Source organism: Phyllostomus hastatus, unplaced genomic scaffold, assembly GCF_019186645.2.
Source record: "Phyllostomus hastatus isolate PE091 unplaced genomic scaffold, TTU_PhHast_1.1 phas_contig_254, whole genome shotgun sequence".
NCBI classification, from domain to species: Eukaryota; Metazoa; Chordata; class Mammalia; order Chiroptera; family Phyllostomidae; genus Phyllostomus; species Phyllostomus hastatus.
In genome coordinates, this window is record NW_025333810.1 from 957,667 (window position 1) to 975,225 (window position 17,559).

Consider the following 17,559-nt stretch of genomic DNA (forward strand, 5'->3'; position numbering starts at 1 on the left):
GAAGGTTGGGTATTTAAAAATAAAACATTTGGCAACAGTTAGTTGGAGAAAAATACAACTAAAATGTGCAGTCTGAAACAAAAATCAAAGATATATACCCTAATCTTCAATAAACAATAACATGATCATTTGTCAAAAAAAATCCTCTTGAGGGGCAAGTGATTCATTCTTGAGTGGTCTGGATTGGTTTTTGAAGAGTCCAGAAATGAGGTATACTTGGCAGGAGTTAGTTCCTTTGTCTGACTCTTGTTTGCACTTTTCTCACCAGACCAGGGTCGTCTAAGAAATTAACACTCAGCAAGTTATATATGTCTTTTCAGCAAGTAGCTAAGTCATAAATTTAGAGGTTGCCACTTAAGTGGACAGTGAATGTAAATGGATTATTTTATGGAGACTGCGGCCTCTAATAACTTTCTGTGAAGATTCTTTGATATATTAAGAGAGTTTTGCACAACTGATTTATTTTCTGCATGCTTTTAACCCTTTGCACCATGGACATTAAAAAAATGCCTTATTGAGCAAAAAGGGAAAAGGACTCATAGACATGGACAACAATGTGTTGATTGCTGGGGGGAGAGGGATTTAGGGACACTAAATGGTAATGGAAAAATATAATAAAGATTAAATTAAAAAATTAAAAAATGACTTGAGTGCTAACCACAGCCAGAAGTGGCTGTATTAAGTATAGTACGGAAAAAAAGCTGAGTTGGATGACAAGCATATAAGAATACTAACAGGAAATATTTCTATATCCATTGGGGCTTTTCAGGTAATAGATCGGTTCAATGCATATCTCAACAGGTTATAAGGTAGTATTGTCCATTTTCATGTCCACTCCCAGACCTGAAATTGCTTTTTCTGCTATGCACTTGTCTCCACCCCCCAAGTATTTACCTATTTTGTGCTGCATTACAACTAGTGTTGTACTCCTCTCTCTTTTTCAATAGGTTTTTAAGTTCAGTATCTTATACAGTATGCCTTATTCAATTCCTAAGACAGTCTTACTGATAGTAGCAATTCAATCAATGCTTTCTGAATTAAATCTTGAGAATGGCTTAGCCTGCTTCAGGAAATGAGCAGACTGACTAGCCCCTGGCATACCATTCCAGTGTTGCCACTTGCTACCTGACCGGCCTTGGAAAAGTTACTTAGTCTCTTTAAGGCTTAGCTATTCCACCTGTAAAATGAGGTAGTGATAGTACCTGTCTCTTAGAGTTGCTGTAAAGATTGAAAGAAATAATTTATGTCAAGACTTAGAACACTGACTAGAGCCATATGTAGGAAAGGTGTCAGTACAGTTTAGATATTTAATTGTGGTGGCGATGTCTCAGTACTTTTTCCAAGGCAATTGAAAACTGTACTGAAATCCAGAAATCCAGATTTTCATTTTGTTTCTATCGGTATTTATGTAATAACCTTAGCCTGACCAAGAAGATTTTCTTGCTTGTTTTCTCATTTATAAATGAAGGTGTTTGAACTAGGTGTCTCAAAAACTCTCAGTTTCAAAGTTTCATGACTATTATTCTGTTTGTTCTCAATGTAAGGGCATTTTTTAAATGGCAGTCAATGTATGAAACTTTAGGGGGATATTGCATAATCTATATATGATAGATTATACTTGATTCAAAGTTAAAATATTGAATATTAAGGTCTTATTGTGATCACTACAATTAAATATTATAATCTGTAAATTTCATTTAAATGAATGAAAATAAGATGTGTGCTTCTTTAATAGAATTTAACATTTTATCTGCTTAGCCAAAATAGAAGCTGAACAGTTGCATTTTCAGATGAAGTTTTTCAACCAGTATTAGTAAAACTGAATAAAGTGCCAAAGAGATTTAATGAAAGTGTCATTTTCCCAGAGACAGTTAGCTAATGCTTTGATGACTTGTTTGGATCTATTATGCTCTGTCTGCATCATTGCTGAATCACTGAATTATTCTTCTGGAGTTCTGTCCTTGAAATGTGTTTCAAGGAAAATTGGCATTTAAATCTTGATGACTAACTAGGAAGTGGAAATGACCCATTCCACTGGGTTGTCCTTAAAACTCTGGATTACAAGAGATTACCCTGGGTCTTCCCAGTTCTGACTCATCTCACGTGACATTAAATCTTTTCCCTCCAGACACCCAGATGTCTGTTGAGTTTTGAAATGATAACACTTAGTGCTATGTCCCTTTCCTTGGGTCCCACTCACCTTCCAACTCATTGGAATCTCCCTTTGCATTTCACTGAAACTGCTTTGGCAAAGGATAGCAACATCAAAATTGTTAAGTCCAATAGGTATTTTTATGCTTTTATGACTACCGCTTTAGACAATATTGCTGCATTTTGCCCTCTCTAAACTTTATTTATTTATTTTAAAATATGTTCTATTTATTTTAAGAGAGAGAGGAAGGGAGGGAGAAAGAGAGGGAGAAAAACATCAATGTATGGTTATCTCTCATGCACCCCCTACTGGGGACCTTGTCCGCAAGACAGGTATGTGTCCTCACTGGGAATCAAACCAGCGACCCTTTGGTTCCCAGACTGGCACTCAATTCACTGAACCACACCAGCCAAGACCTCTAAACTTCCTTTAAACAAGTATACTTTCTTTGCTCTGTGTTATCATTCTTACCTTGTTTTCCTTTCTCACTGCCTGATTCTTCTTATTTGAGACTTTTTTATCTTTTGAACCTTAATTTTATCCTTTGTCATATACTGAAACTCAGAAAATCCTGTGAACTCTTTTTTTAAAAGGCACCCAGAATCATACCATTTCTTATTACCCCTTTAAACTACCATTGTTCTCTCATGAATTAGTGATATAGTTTCCTTAAAAAAAAAGAAGCTCATTTTTGTTTTCACCCCATATAGTGGATTCCATAGACAACAGCCAGAGTAGGTTTATTAAAGCATAAATCATATTACTTTTCCAATCTAAACTTTTGACTTCTGACTTTATTTGGAGTTAAATCTATGTTACAAATTTTATATAATAGCCACTATGGCTCTCCTTGATCTGGCCCCTTGCTATCTCTCTATCATCACTTCCTTCTACTCTCTCCACCTGTAATACTCTTCATTCCTACCGGTCCTTTTTTGTTCCTCAGACTATCCGAGCACATTCTTAACTTGGGGCCTTTCCATTTGCTGTTTCTCCTTCGTATAAAGCTCTATCATGAGATATTCATGTGACTTATTTTCTGACTTACTTTAGATCTCTGCTCACAAATCACTTTAGAAGTGAAGAACTTCTTGGCCACGTTATATAAAATAACAATACTCTCTCCTCTTTACCTTATTTGATTTTTTTCTATTGTGCTTGTCTTCATCTGATTATATGATTGATTTGTGGGATGATTTCTACTTAATCATCCCACAAGCACCTTGAATATACATGCCCAAAATTCAAGCATATTAACACTCTAGAAACACCCAACTGCTTGTATCCTGAATAAAATTTTTGGCATCATGCTTCTATGCAATTACTCATGTTATTTTCACTCCAGTAACACTCTTCTTCATCTGCTAATTCCTACTTGTGCTGCCTGATCAAATTTTGTTTTTGTTTTTGCTTTTTATTAACATGGTTTCCACTCTTAGAGTGGTTAATTGTTCCTCCTCTCCATTTCCATGAAACCTTCAGCTTCTCTTTTACTTTTCTGTACATAACAAATTATAGCAGTTTGATTCTTTTAATTATCTCTCTCCCCTAATAAACTATAATTTCCTTAAGGATAGAGATTATGCTCTCCATATTTTTCTATTCTTAGCACCTTAGTATTACCAGCAGAGCAGACACTCAAGTAATGTTTGTTAAACTGATCAGAGCCAATGTTCTTTAGAGCATAACAGGTTGAGAAAACTAGCCAAAGAAGGCAGAGGAGAGAAGATGTAGGAAGAAAGAGGTTTTGTTTCCCAGACTGATTGATTATCAGGATTAATCTTTATGTGGCTCCAAAAAATCGAGTGCTTAGGGACTGGATGTAGGCTGTAGCAGTGGAGGAGGAATGACATGGAAGTTTTACCATTGGCCACAGGTGCATTTGAGGAGGAAAGATAGTAGAGGTAGAACAATGGAGTGTAATTCTGTTAGCTTCATAGCACAGTACCAAATGGCTGGCTCAGCTTTAACAGTCCTGTTGGATAGTGGCAGAGGGACAACTTATATGACAGTGAATTCTTAGAACTAGAGGCATCTTACTAACAGAAAGAAAATTAAGAACAGAGTCATGTTCCAGAGAAACCCCATCAATTAACAATATGAATAACATACCTTAGTATATTTTCAATCTATAGATAATTAGATAATAGGTTTCCTCTGATGTATGGCCATTTCCTTATCCTTTTTTTTTTTGTCTAATGGTAAATAAAAAGATGTTGAATTGAGGTTTAGAGAAGATATTTCAGTGGTTGATGTCCCCATAGTAGTAATTACAGAGTCAGAATAGAAATCTACTTCTAATTCCAAATATTTGCTTTTTGTTTAATATGTTGCTTTTTCACAAAAATATGAGTCCAAAGGCATGTATTCAAGTGCTGGCTTCCCTCCTTTTTATCAATAACTTAAGTGTTCTTGGATTCAGTTTCCTAGTTCTCAAAACGAGTGTGATAATTACCAGTGTGATAGCTTTTTTCCTCCTAGCTTCCAGGGTTGTTGTGAGGCTCCAGTGAAAACTATGAGTGCTATGTGGAGGTGCTGTTTTTAAAAATAGGAAACTGACTGACTGGTGAAATAAGTCAACTTTATTTAAAATTGTGTTATTTGATGTTTGCTATATTAAAATGACACAATATTTGCTTTATCCAAGTTAACATTATTTTGTTATTACTGCCAGTTCAACTAATATGCTTGATAAATTGCTGTGACTAAAGTGGAGCCTTTCCCTAAGACAGCATCCTCAGGGCCCACACACAAAAGCCATTTATAGCGAGCACATGTTCTCTTGTTTCTGCTGGTGGTTCATGCTTCCTAAATGGGTTCCAAGAAGAAATTACGCTACATTGATTTTTGCTTTGTAACAAGTCATTGTGTAGTCAGTCAGTTTGGCATGTATATGTGATTATAGGAATTGATGATTTTTGTTAAAGGAACAAGTTACCTTTATAATAAGTACTTTTTCAAAATATTTTTAGGGAACATATTTGAAAATCTTAACTAAGATATTAAGTGAATATTCTATATGGTCATTCATGTATTCATTCAATAAATATGTATTGGTTGCCAATTAAATGCTAATGCTCTAGGTATTAGGTAATATTAGTGAACAAAATAGATTTCAGCTCCTAAGAAGCTAGTTTCACTAGGGAGGACAGATATAAAACAGTAAACATAATAAATGAATATATTACCTAGTGTGCTAGAAGGTAAAAATTGTGTGAAAAAAAGTAGAGCAGAGTAACAGGGATCCAGAAGCTGAACATATTCATTCAGCTAATTAATGAGTATTTACTAAGTACAACTACAAACAAGATAATATCTAATTCATACTGCTCCAGTAGTACTTGGAGAGATCCAAAATCTGCCTTGAAAACAATCATCAAAGGTGTCAATGATATGGGGAAATGAGGCTAGCTAACAGATTGCTAGTGGGTGTGCAAATTATTTCAACTTGCAAGTAACATAAACTGACATTATCTATTACATTTAAAATGTACCAATATTTTACGCACATGTCTATTCTAAAAAAGGAAGGTATCAGCGTGCAAGGTTGTGTAAGGATGTTTATTCAGGCATTGTTTGTTGCAAAAGAAAGAAGGAGGTGGTTATTGGATACGAGAAGCCTTAGATCACAGTGCAACTGAAGCGCAAGATGAGAAATCAACTACATATTACCAAGCATTTGATGATACCTAAATTCACAAAACTTTATGAACACCAGAGAAAACAGGACTAAAGAACAAGTAAGATATTAAGAAAATATAATTGATAATCCTTAAAGAAATAAAAGAAGCTACTGCAACCATGAAAAACAACAGGCTGTTAAAGAAAAAAAAAGAACTAATTAGAGATCATCAGAATAAAAAGCTCAACAAATGGGCTGAGTAGTAAAATCATAGATGAAGATTTAATTAGCAATTAAGAAGACTGAGTGAAGGAGTGCACCAAGAACTCACAAAAGGTGAAGAGGTGAAAACTGTGAAGGAAATAATTCCTGTAGGCTCAAAATTTTCTAAATCCATTTAAAAGATTTTCAGGAGGAGAAAACATTCTGTGAGACTACTTGTACACCTGTATACACTCAAACATAGGTTATTAAAATAATTTTTAAAGTTTTTGCAAATCCAATAGTTTAAAAATTATGAATGGTATTTAATTAACATTTATATGACAACTAGTGAGACTGAACATTATTTTCAACATGGAATATAACAGTATATATTTATCTGTCTATTACCTGCTCATGTTTTTGCCTGTTTTTTTTTAAATTAAATTATTGATTTTTATCTTGAAATATAAGCTTTCTTTGTATGTAAGAGTTAATCCTTTGCCAGCCATATAAGCTCCAAATATATTATCTTAGTCTATCCATTTAAAACATTAGTTATGATATATTTGTCTTTGAATATTTTCCCTGTTTATTTAAATACGTCAATATTTTTTTGTGTTTTTCTGGATCTTATGACTATTTTAAGAAGTATTCCCTTTTGTTTAACCCCTCCAGTCTAAGCTATATTTTATTTAACTGCTTTACATAGTTTCCTTCAATTTTACCATATGAATGAGATATTCAATTTTTTATACTAATTACTCCCTTGAATTTCTTCACCAGTTCATCATCCAAGTTTGCATTCCTAACCTGTTGCTCTGCACGTTGTATACATATTGGCTGTGACTTTTATATTTTTTAATATAGAGTTTTTCTTCATATCTATTTTTTCTTTGGAATTTATTTGTTGAAAAACCTAGGTCATTTAACCTACAGAGTGCTATACTATTTAACATATTCCTCTGCCCTCTGACTTCTTACAAATTGGCAGTTTGTTCCAAAGGCATGATGGGTTTGATTCCATTGCATATCTATTGGTGGTGGCAGTTTTTCATGAGGAAACCTATAATGTCTGGTTTTCTCTTAATTTCTCTCACTTTCTCCTGCTCTCTGTATCTTTTTATTATAATGTTAGCAACCTTATCATATGAATGCATTAGTCAACCAATTCATTAGAGGGTGGTAAATGGTGCTATTCTAATTCTAGCACTTTATTTTTATTTTTCAGCTGGAATAATTTTATAAATAAATGCTTCCCCTTATTCATTATGTGATTACCCAGAAGTACAATTCATATAAGGAAGGCAGAATGAATGCTTATTTTTTTCCCTTAATTTACCAGTTTCCAAGAAATTGAATTGATTGACTTTTTTCCCTATCATTATGAAATCATAAACTTAAATATTTTGATGTGTTTCAATTTGTTGACATTATTAACTTATTAAAGGTCAAATCATCTCATTCTTGGCCTGTGGGAGCCTCTTCCATTCAGCTCATGAGCATTTTGACAAGACTCGCATTTTTTTATTCCTTACTTTCTTTCTGGTTTGATAACGTTTTCTAGGCTTGTCTTGTGTATGTCCTGTCTCAGTCCTGGAACCAGCCTTTTCCCAAGAAATCAGACTCTGGATTGTTTAGTGGAAAGTTGGATTTCAAGATTAAAATCTAGATGTTAGTGATGTTTATTTATTTCGGGCTGGCCATTGTTTCTAGGCATTTTTATTTTATTTTTTTTAGTGGCATTTGCCAGATCGCTTCTTTTTTAAAAAGATTTTAAAAAAGATTTTATTTATTTATTTTTAGAGAGGGAAGGGAGGGAGAAAGAGAGAGAGAGAATCATCAATGTGCAGTTGCTGGGGGCCGTGGCCTGCAACCCAGGCATGTGCCCTGACTGGGATTCGAACCCGAGATGCTTTGGTTCGCAGGCCACGCTCAATCCACTGAGCTACGCCAACCAGGGCTTGTTTCTAGGCATTTTAATAAAATTAAATATATAGGTAGAGGTGAGAAACACAGAAATATATTTCATCAAATATATACATAACCAAAGATACTATACTTTATCAGTTTATATTAATATTTTCAAAGCAATGTAAGTACTACAAGGTTTTTACTTAATCTCTTCTCAAGGACATATAAGGTGGTAGAATTATGCCATAATTCCTGATTTTCTTCATCCTGAATTACTGCACACACAGCAGTCTCAGAATGGTAATACTAATGTTACCACCATCAGTATGATTATGAAACATAGGTATAAGTGATTTTTGCATATGCTATTCTCATTTTTCATATACCATTGGTCATTTTTTAGTGGATGAACTATAATTTGTAAGCTCTGAGGGTATAACAATACATGCTATATCTTTTCCTTTTAACTGAATTCATTTTATTTTAGTTCTAAGTGTATGTAATTATAAACATCATGCTTACCATCAGTGCTTATGTTGATATTTCTTTAGTTATTTTGACTGCCAGAATTCTTTCCCTAGTAGATTCCTCAGGAAGTGTTCAAGAGAGCATTCTTGGTTGCTTAAACATTTATAATAATTTGTATTAGGCTCTTTATATTTTAAGGTCAGTTTTGCTGGCTATGAAATCCTTGACACATATATTCTGTCATTGAGATTCTCAAATGTTTTATTAGATTTTCTTCTGGCATAAAGCATGGCTGTCAAAGTCTGATGATAATCTAATTTTATTTTACTTATAAAATAAATGTTTAAAAAATGCTCCCAATATTTTTTTCTTAAAGTCTAATAATTTTACTAGAATATACCTAGTGATAGTAGTTCTGAGCCTAAATCATCAGGTACATGTGTGTGTGTTTTTAATATACAGTTTGAAATCTTTAATACAAAAAGTTTTTCTTCAATATTAGATTTTAGTATTTGCTCTGTCCCTTTGCTTTTTTTATTTTACAGACACCTGTGATGTGCATCTTGGATTTTTTTCAAAACAATATCTTCAGTATTTTATCTCTTTAGTATCTGTGATTTACTTCCTTCTAAGCCATTTTGTCATTTCTTTTTCAAAAATGTCTAAAGTATAATTTTCATACAGTGAAATTCACCCATTTTAGTGTACAGTCAGTCCTATGGGTTTTAAGAAATGCCCAAAATCTTATAAATGTCACCGCAATCAAGATATGGAAACAGTTCCAGCACTCCCACCACCCACATTCCTCTATGCTCCTTTGTAGTTGAGTTTCCTCCACACCAATCCCTGATAACCACCAATTTACTTTCCATTTCTATAGTTTTGCATTTATAGAATGTCATGTAAGTGGAATCATGTAGTAGGCAGCCTTTTGAATCTGAGTTCTTTCATTTAGTTAAATATATTTAAAATGCATACATGAGGTTGCATTTTTATAGTTTATTCTTATATTGTTGATTGCTGAATAATATTCTAGCACCTGTATGCACCATAGTTTGCTTCTTTATTCCTCAGTTGGAAGATATTTGGGTTTTTTCTAGTTTTAATTATAAATAAACCTCTTAAAATAATTTGTGTATGAGATTTTTTCTGTGAACTGAGTTTTTGTTTCACTTGAGTAAATATGTTGGCATGGGATTGCTGGTTGACATGATGAATGCATGTTGAGAAAGGCTTCTGCACCTAGAAAGAATGAGGCTGATGAGAGGTGAGAAAAAGAGCTGAGTTATCTAATGATGTTAAGTTCTTTTTTAAAAGACTTTATTTACTTATTTTTAGAGGGGAAGGAAGAGAGAAAGAGAGGGAGAGAAATACCAATGTGTAGTTGCCTCTCGCATGCCCTCCATCTGGGGACCTGGCCCACAACCCAGGCTTGTGCCCTGACTGTGAATCAACCAGCCATCCCTTGTTTTGCAGGCTGGCGCTCAATCCACTGAGCCACACCAGCCAGTACTGGTATTAAGTTCTTATTCTTGTTTTTCTGTCAGATTCAGATTCTTCTTTATTATTCCCATAACTTGGTTGTCTAATTATTTGTTGGTTTTCATAAGATAATATCCTTTAAACAATTAATTTTCCTCCTGTTAGGCAGTTTTGTTTTAAACAAATCTCTGATATTTGCAACCAAAGTAAGACTTTTATTATAGCAACCTTTTATTGAGCCCTTAGAGGGAGCTAGCCACTGTGCTAAACCCTTAACATGCATTTTATAATTTATGCACTGGGATTATCCAACCTTGTACATTGGTTGCAATGAAAACTTAACTCATTGTTATGGAAAAGAGAGAGCAGGAAAAATGAAAATGAATAACCTTATGTGGAACTGATGTGTTTACTAAAGGGTTATGAAAATGCTGTCAAGCATTGCCAATGCATTTCTTGTTTTGGAGAAATACACTTTTCATTACAAATGTCTTTATTATTTAGTACAGGCATTTTAATGTTGACAAGTAAAGTACAAGTCTACTTTGCACGAAAGAACAAACCACATTGCTATGAATTCACACATGCATATGTAGATTACTTCTTTGGTGTATACATTAATAAATAAAATATTCATGAACTACAAGCCTTAAAATGAAAGATTTAACACATGATGGCTAAAGCACTTTGTTGTTTCCATTAATTCTGACAATATTCAGTTTTCTGCTTCCCTTTGGAACAGATTTTAAAAATATAAATGGTAAAAAGGGCCTGCAAATATGGCCATGGCCTTTGTTAAATAATTTAAGATATTTTGATATCCCTTCCATGTGGGGGTGAATGCTCTCTTTTCTTGCATCATTTTATAAGGACACATATGATAGGTGCTTTGTGAGTGGTCCGGATGCCATGTGCTGCTGGAATCGAGAAGGAGAGGTCACTCTCTGCATTGGAGGCTCAGGGATGGCTTTGTGGAGAAGATGGTACTGGAATGAAGCCTTGTAAGTTACATGTGTCCAGTAAAAGAGTCACCTTTGAGAAAAGGAACTAACATTTTTTTCATAGTATTTTGAACATAGAGTTGAAATCAGTAAATTCATATGGCTGAATTCTTCATTAATAATTGAAGGAAAATCATGCCCTCTTTGATTCTAACTCCTGCCATTGCAATTGAAAAAGGCAACTTCTAGAATAAAATTATTCTATTACCTAATTCATGATAGCATATTTTTGTTATGTGTAGGTAAAATTCTATATTGGATTTTTATTTGTAGTTGATTGACATGAATTCCAGAAAGAGAGTTATTCAAAAATTGTCATGATCTCCTGGGAAAAATAATGTCATTAAAAACAGACATTATTTACTCACTAGAGATCAAGAGAATCAATGTGGTCACTCAGTAAAATATATTTTTAGACTTAAAGATGACGTAGGTGGCTTTCCAGAGTAATAAAACAATCTTGAGTGCAATGAAAGCAAACTTCAAAACAGGAGGAATCATCATAGCATTTAGAAGCAATAGAAAAATAATATATAACCCATTTGCAATTGTTCATGGAGCTATTGCCAAGAAGGGAAGTATTGCTGATTATTTATGAAACATTTAAGAAATAATGGTTCATATTTTGCCATAATTCTGAGTTAATCTCTTGAGCACTTGTATGCTAATAGCATTATGGGCCTGATGTGCTGATAGACAGAGATCACTGCAGAAACTTGTGGACAGGAGTTTTCTAAATGTTTAGAAGACATTGAAAGATTTGATTACTTTAATCAAGAAGAAACCACAGATATTTGCTAACAGTGTTTGTGTGTGTTTTGGTAAATGTGGTATTATATTATGGTATCATGGTAAGCATCACACGGATGAGTTTAATCCACTTGTGCAAAATGTATTTAGTAATGCAATAGACCACTTTGAAATGATTGTGCAATTACTGATTGATTCCCTTCATCTTCAGATACCTCAGTGGGACATGCGCTGGCCCCAGACTCTGAGCAGGTCTCCCTCTTCCACTTTACCCAACACACATATTAATTCCAATTTTTATGTATACCATACCAATAAAAGGGTTGGGAAACCCTGAAAGCAGCATTTATTGAGCAACAACTGTGGGAAAACTGCTGGCCTAAGAATTAGAAGTGATTTAAAACAAACAACACAATAGTTTATGATTTTTAAAAGTGTTTAAAATCAAAGGTAACAGGGATATATAATGAATAAAAAGTTACAGACAACTTTTTTATTTTGTTTGAATGAACTTTACGTGTATTCCAAGCCCCCGTTTCCACTGTGATGGAAGGCAATCTTGCTAAAGAAAGGCCACTAACAGTTTAAAGTTGTTTATTCTGGATAAACTCAGCAAACTTTAAAGCTCCTCTCCTGCTTCTCTTTTCCAGTTGACCTAGGTTCTTAGGGGCTCCCATATCTTCCTGACATTGGAGGGAGAGAACATGGTCTGAATTCCTATCTGCTGTACTCATTGCTGGAATAACTTGCCATCTGTTTGCCAATGTTGCCAAAGTGCAGTGATTATCAGGGAAGCTCCTTCTGAGTTGCAAATACCCCCAGTCCTCACCCCTTTGACTTTCAGGGATCCCATATCTTGATTTTCACCTTGCCTCTTTGTGCCTCAGTTGGCCAGGAGAATATTTTTGGATTTTCTTCTTACCACACAGGATTCAAACAAGGTGATGAAGTGGGCATGAATATCAAGATACTCCTCTCTCTAGACCTGCCTTGTAAACTATACGCAAAACTGTTGCCTCCATGTTGGCAAGCATCACATTACCAGGCTGCCTCTGACTGAAATCCAGAGGAGAAATGGAAATATTTCTGCCTTCATTTTCTTGGAAGTTTGATATTTTCTATAGACTCCATTTCTCTGGGTTTTAAGCCTCCTGTGGGAAAAGGAAGGACCAGGTGCAATAGTTACAAGTAGTTCCCTCCCCAGTCCTCCTCAAGTTCTCTCTTCCATCCTACACATACACATACTAATGTTTTGATAAACTGGATTTACATTAGGAAATTTCCCTGCCAACCCCAAGGTGGTTTATAATCCACACTTACATTTTCAAATTTTTTTGACAGAAACCCTTTGTGATAAACCCATTTCCATATCAACCCGCAAATCACATACTTACCTTACTCTGATTGCAGTGCACTCTATTCTATTCTACTTACTCAGGGGAGAAAAAGCAATGCTAATCTAGAACCCAGGAAACCAACCTACCTGCGGGCACTCACCAGCATTTTGAAAAGCAAAGCCGTAAACCTTTGCTGTGAGTCCCTTTTTACTCCTGATAAGCAAAGCCCAAGTTTTAGAATTCTAGTAAGTACTTTCCCTTTTTGAGTGGCTGGGTCTTGCAAACGGAAAAAACTTTGAATATCAGACCAATATCTATGCTTTGTGCATAAAAATCCATTTGAATTATTTGTTTTGGTGCATATTCTACTGTCCACCATTGACAATGAATACCTTGGGTATACAGGGAGAGAACTGTAAGAAAAAAGAGGGAAAGAACTTAGAGATTTTATCCTGCTACATATAAATCAGACAGGGAATGATAGAATTTTTAAATGCCATGGAAAGTTAGATTAATTTCCCCAAGCAAGGAGTTCACAGAAGATGCTGATATTCAGGGGAATAATCTGACTTGTCTAATTTGAGCCAAAACTCAAATCCTGGCTCTTGGCCATCATGTCACCTTCAATACTTAACACTATTCAGCCTCTTTTTAAAATTGAAAAATTGGTCAAATGAAAATACATATAAAGCACTAATATGGGTTGGGGGCTGACATGCACCATGAACTTAATATCCTTGGTGTTAGGGAGCCTGACAATTTATGTGCCATAAAACAAACTTGGGGAATTGAACTGTTGGTCACTTTGTTCTTTGGCTGATTTACTCAGTAATATAGAACCATCCTCCATTTCAACTCTTCTTAGAGAAGACATATTTTATATACGGACATAAAGATATCTGGACAGTTCTGATGATCTACATCAGGGATCAGCAAAAAAGGTTTATTTAAAAACATATGTATCTAAAAAGGCACATCAACAACTCTTCTAGAAAGTGATTTGTCAGTGTGTCAAAGATCTTGGAAATACATTCTAGTGTTTATCTGAGTTATGTCTAATAACAAAATACCATATTGGATACAGCTTAAATACCAGTGCTAGTAAGATGATTTAAATAGATTGTGGTAGTTGTACAAAACAAGTTATTATACAACCCTGAAATATGATACTGATGATCAGTATTCCTGAAAAAGGGAGATGATTGTGTTTTCAAAGAAATATTTTACAAATCAGTTTAAAATATTGTAAGCAGGGACAAAAACTTAAATTTTAAGCTTTTAAGGTTTTTAGGTTGTGTTTGACTGCAATGTTCAAAGAAGCTTGGTGAGTTGGGGCATCTGCACACTTTTTTTTAAATGGAATATTCTGAGATGTAACATCAGCGAATCACACCCACTGTTAGTAATGTGCAATATAAAAACGATGTTGAATAGGAAGAACATCTATCTTTAAATGAGTGGAGTTATTATTTAGCATTTTGAGTGGGCCAGGGTGTTTGTTTATTTCCTGCTGCTATGTATAATTTAGGACTGTTATTTGATCCAGAAGAGAGGAGTCAGTTGAAAAGAGAAGAAATGAATAGCTCCTCTATCTCCTCTCTGAGGAAGTTACCTGCAATCAATTCTGCTAGAATGAGCAGCAGCTACAAATGGGTCTGCTTTCTTGAATTCACTGGCTATACCCACAGTCCACGCTGCTGTAGTTGAAGCAATCTTCCTTTCAAGATATTGATTTCCTATGGAATTGTCATTTGAAATGATGGATCTACAGTTGGGTTGGGACCTGGAGGAAAGATGGTTGTGTTTGTGTTCCAGACTTGAATTTTGACAGGCTTTGTCCTCCACACAAAGGACAAGAGAAAAGGAAAAAAAAATATTAGAGTGGGAAGAAAAATTAAGGAAAATAATTTAGTCATATTTCAGTTTTACAGACCAATTTCTAATACTTAGGACAAGGTTATTTATGAGTCTATCATTTTACAGTAGTTGATTTTGCTTGGTTGTTCCTTAAACCAAAGTAGTGAGACTTAGGGTTATGTACTTTCAAGAGAAAAGCAGGGTCTTTTACTCTTTGGCTAGAGTATTCATAGGTGGTAATTTTCTAATTCTCAGATTAGGTCTAAAGACTGATCTTTAGGTCACAGTGATAACAGTCCTTTCTTCATAGTTCAGATTTCCTGGAGCCCCGCAGCCTTCCATTTAAGAAGGGACTGATTTCTGATGGTCTCCTGCCATCCTAAGGTATTGGAATATTACTCCCTTTTCCCACCCTCCCTTCCATTATCTTCTTTTATGTAATATGGATTTCATGTAATATGGATCTTCTTTTTCTGTAATATGTCATTGTATTTTTTGCCATGGTTTGATGCAAGTTATTTCATCCTTTCTTTTCTTCTCTTGTAATTTGTTTTGCCTTATGCTCTATTTTTTTACTTCAGAAACAACCCAGTCTCATTGGTTTAGGGTTCATTAATCAGGCTGATTATTTGCTTGACATAGATCCCTTTCTTATTTATATAGGCCCAAAGGTATTAATATATCCTTTAATTCTCTTAGTTTTTAGAGAGTAGTCCATGTGCAAAGTGTGAGCTATATGCTCATTATTTGTGTGTGGTAAACAAAATTATCAAGTTCATATAGCAGTTAATGAATACTTATCATCAATGAATGCAGTATTCTTCACAAATGAATTTTATAACAAAAATTAGACTTCATTTTCAGGTTATATTTTTAAATCACTTTACACAGAAAAATTTCATTAAAAATCACTCATTTCTATACCTATATCAAGTATAATAAGTCAAATAAGTCACTTGTAGGTGATGGAAAATTAGTGTACACTGTATAAGAGGTATTCTTAGGAGTTCTGAAGCCATTGAGTCATTATATTCTTAGGTTAAACCACCACTGTAATTCTCTGTTATTGAATTCAATACATATAATGATATTTAATAGTGCATTGTATATGTATATATGTGTATATATATTTAATCAGCTGGCTTTTATGACTGTCTTAAAGATGTTCTTTTCCTCCTGTCTAATTTCGTGCTTTTAATCTACTATAGAATAGAAAAACCTGTATCTGTATTTAGCAGAATTCTATCTGAAGTAGTAATAAATAGTCACTGCGTGAAATTTAAAAACACACATTTTGAAATGTAAGAGTATGATCTTTTAGTACACAGTTTTTGACCTCTATTTTTTGCTGCCTTGAGCTCTTTGGCAAAACACTCTATTTCTTGATTCTTATTAGGACTGCAGAGATCTAAAGTTGTTGGGCAAGTGTGTTGAAATATTTGACTGTTTGTAAGCAAGGTCCATATTAATAAGTAGGTTAAATATAAAAATGTAAACATTAAATATACCCTATATACAAACAATTTATTTATGATAATCACATAGTGTGTGTGTGTGTGTGTGTGTGAGAGAGTATGTATGTGTGTGTGAGAGAGAGAGAGGCAGATAGATAGACACCGTGCTCCCAGGGAGGAACTAATCAAAAGGGAGTAGCTTAAAACTTGTTTGGTACTCATCTGTAGCATATTTCACTAATCTGAATCACAATTTCAGCATTATTTTCAAGCAGACAGCAATCTCACCATCTTTGTTGTGTTTAGGACACATTCCTTACATATCTTTTATTTAGAGAATACGTTTAGTTGGGAGGATGGATTGGAGTGTGTATATGGGTGAACATAAGGTGAAGTAGAACAGGAACACATCCAAATGGAGCTGTGATTTTTCTGATTCTAATGTTCAAATGAATTTCTAGAACACTAAAAAAAAGAATTCATTCTGCAGATGCTTGCTGATGATAATCTGTCATGAAAGCTATATCTTTTTATTGAACAATTAACACTATACTTATGTAAGCTTTCCAATATGGGCATAAGAAGAACCAGGATTCAAGTGCCCATCTAGACTTTAGTCAGTAAAACCTCAAGTAATACATCAGGAATATAAATTGACTAAATTTCAATAGTAAAATAATTTCTACTCTAGATTAATAAAATAAAACAACTTAATTTTTAAAAAATATTTTTCAAGGACAAGTCAAATTTTTTAAGAGGAATGTTTTTTAGGAAACTCTCTGGTAATCAGGGTTCATTCTTCCATTTCTGGTATTATTATTTGATTTTCTTTTTGTCAATAGTATATTAAAGGGAGAAATCTTTACTCCTTCAGGACAGTAGGCCTGTATCCAGTTTTTAAATTCTTACAAATCAAATTCTGATTAGACGAACTCACAAAATGTGTCTAATATTATTAATTTTCTACTCAAATAGAAAGATACCTGTATTAGTTTTATTTGTGTATATGCATTATTAATGGGATATTAATGTCATTTGAAAAACTATTTTATTTAAATCACCACATTTATTTTAACAAAGTACCATATTTTGCTGTATATAACATGCATTTTTTTCCCCATATTTTTGAGGGAAAAATAAGAATGTGCATTATACATGGGTAGTACTAATTTTGTATCTATATAAATGTTTTTAATTCTTTTATTTATGCTTATACATTAAAAGTATAACTTTAGAAAATAATAACAATATCCATATGCAAAATAATACTCTGCAATGTGATAATTGGTTTTGTTTCTAAATATAAATAAATAAATAATTG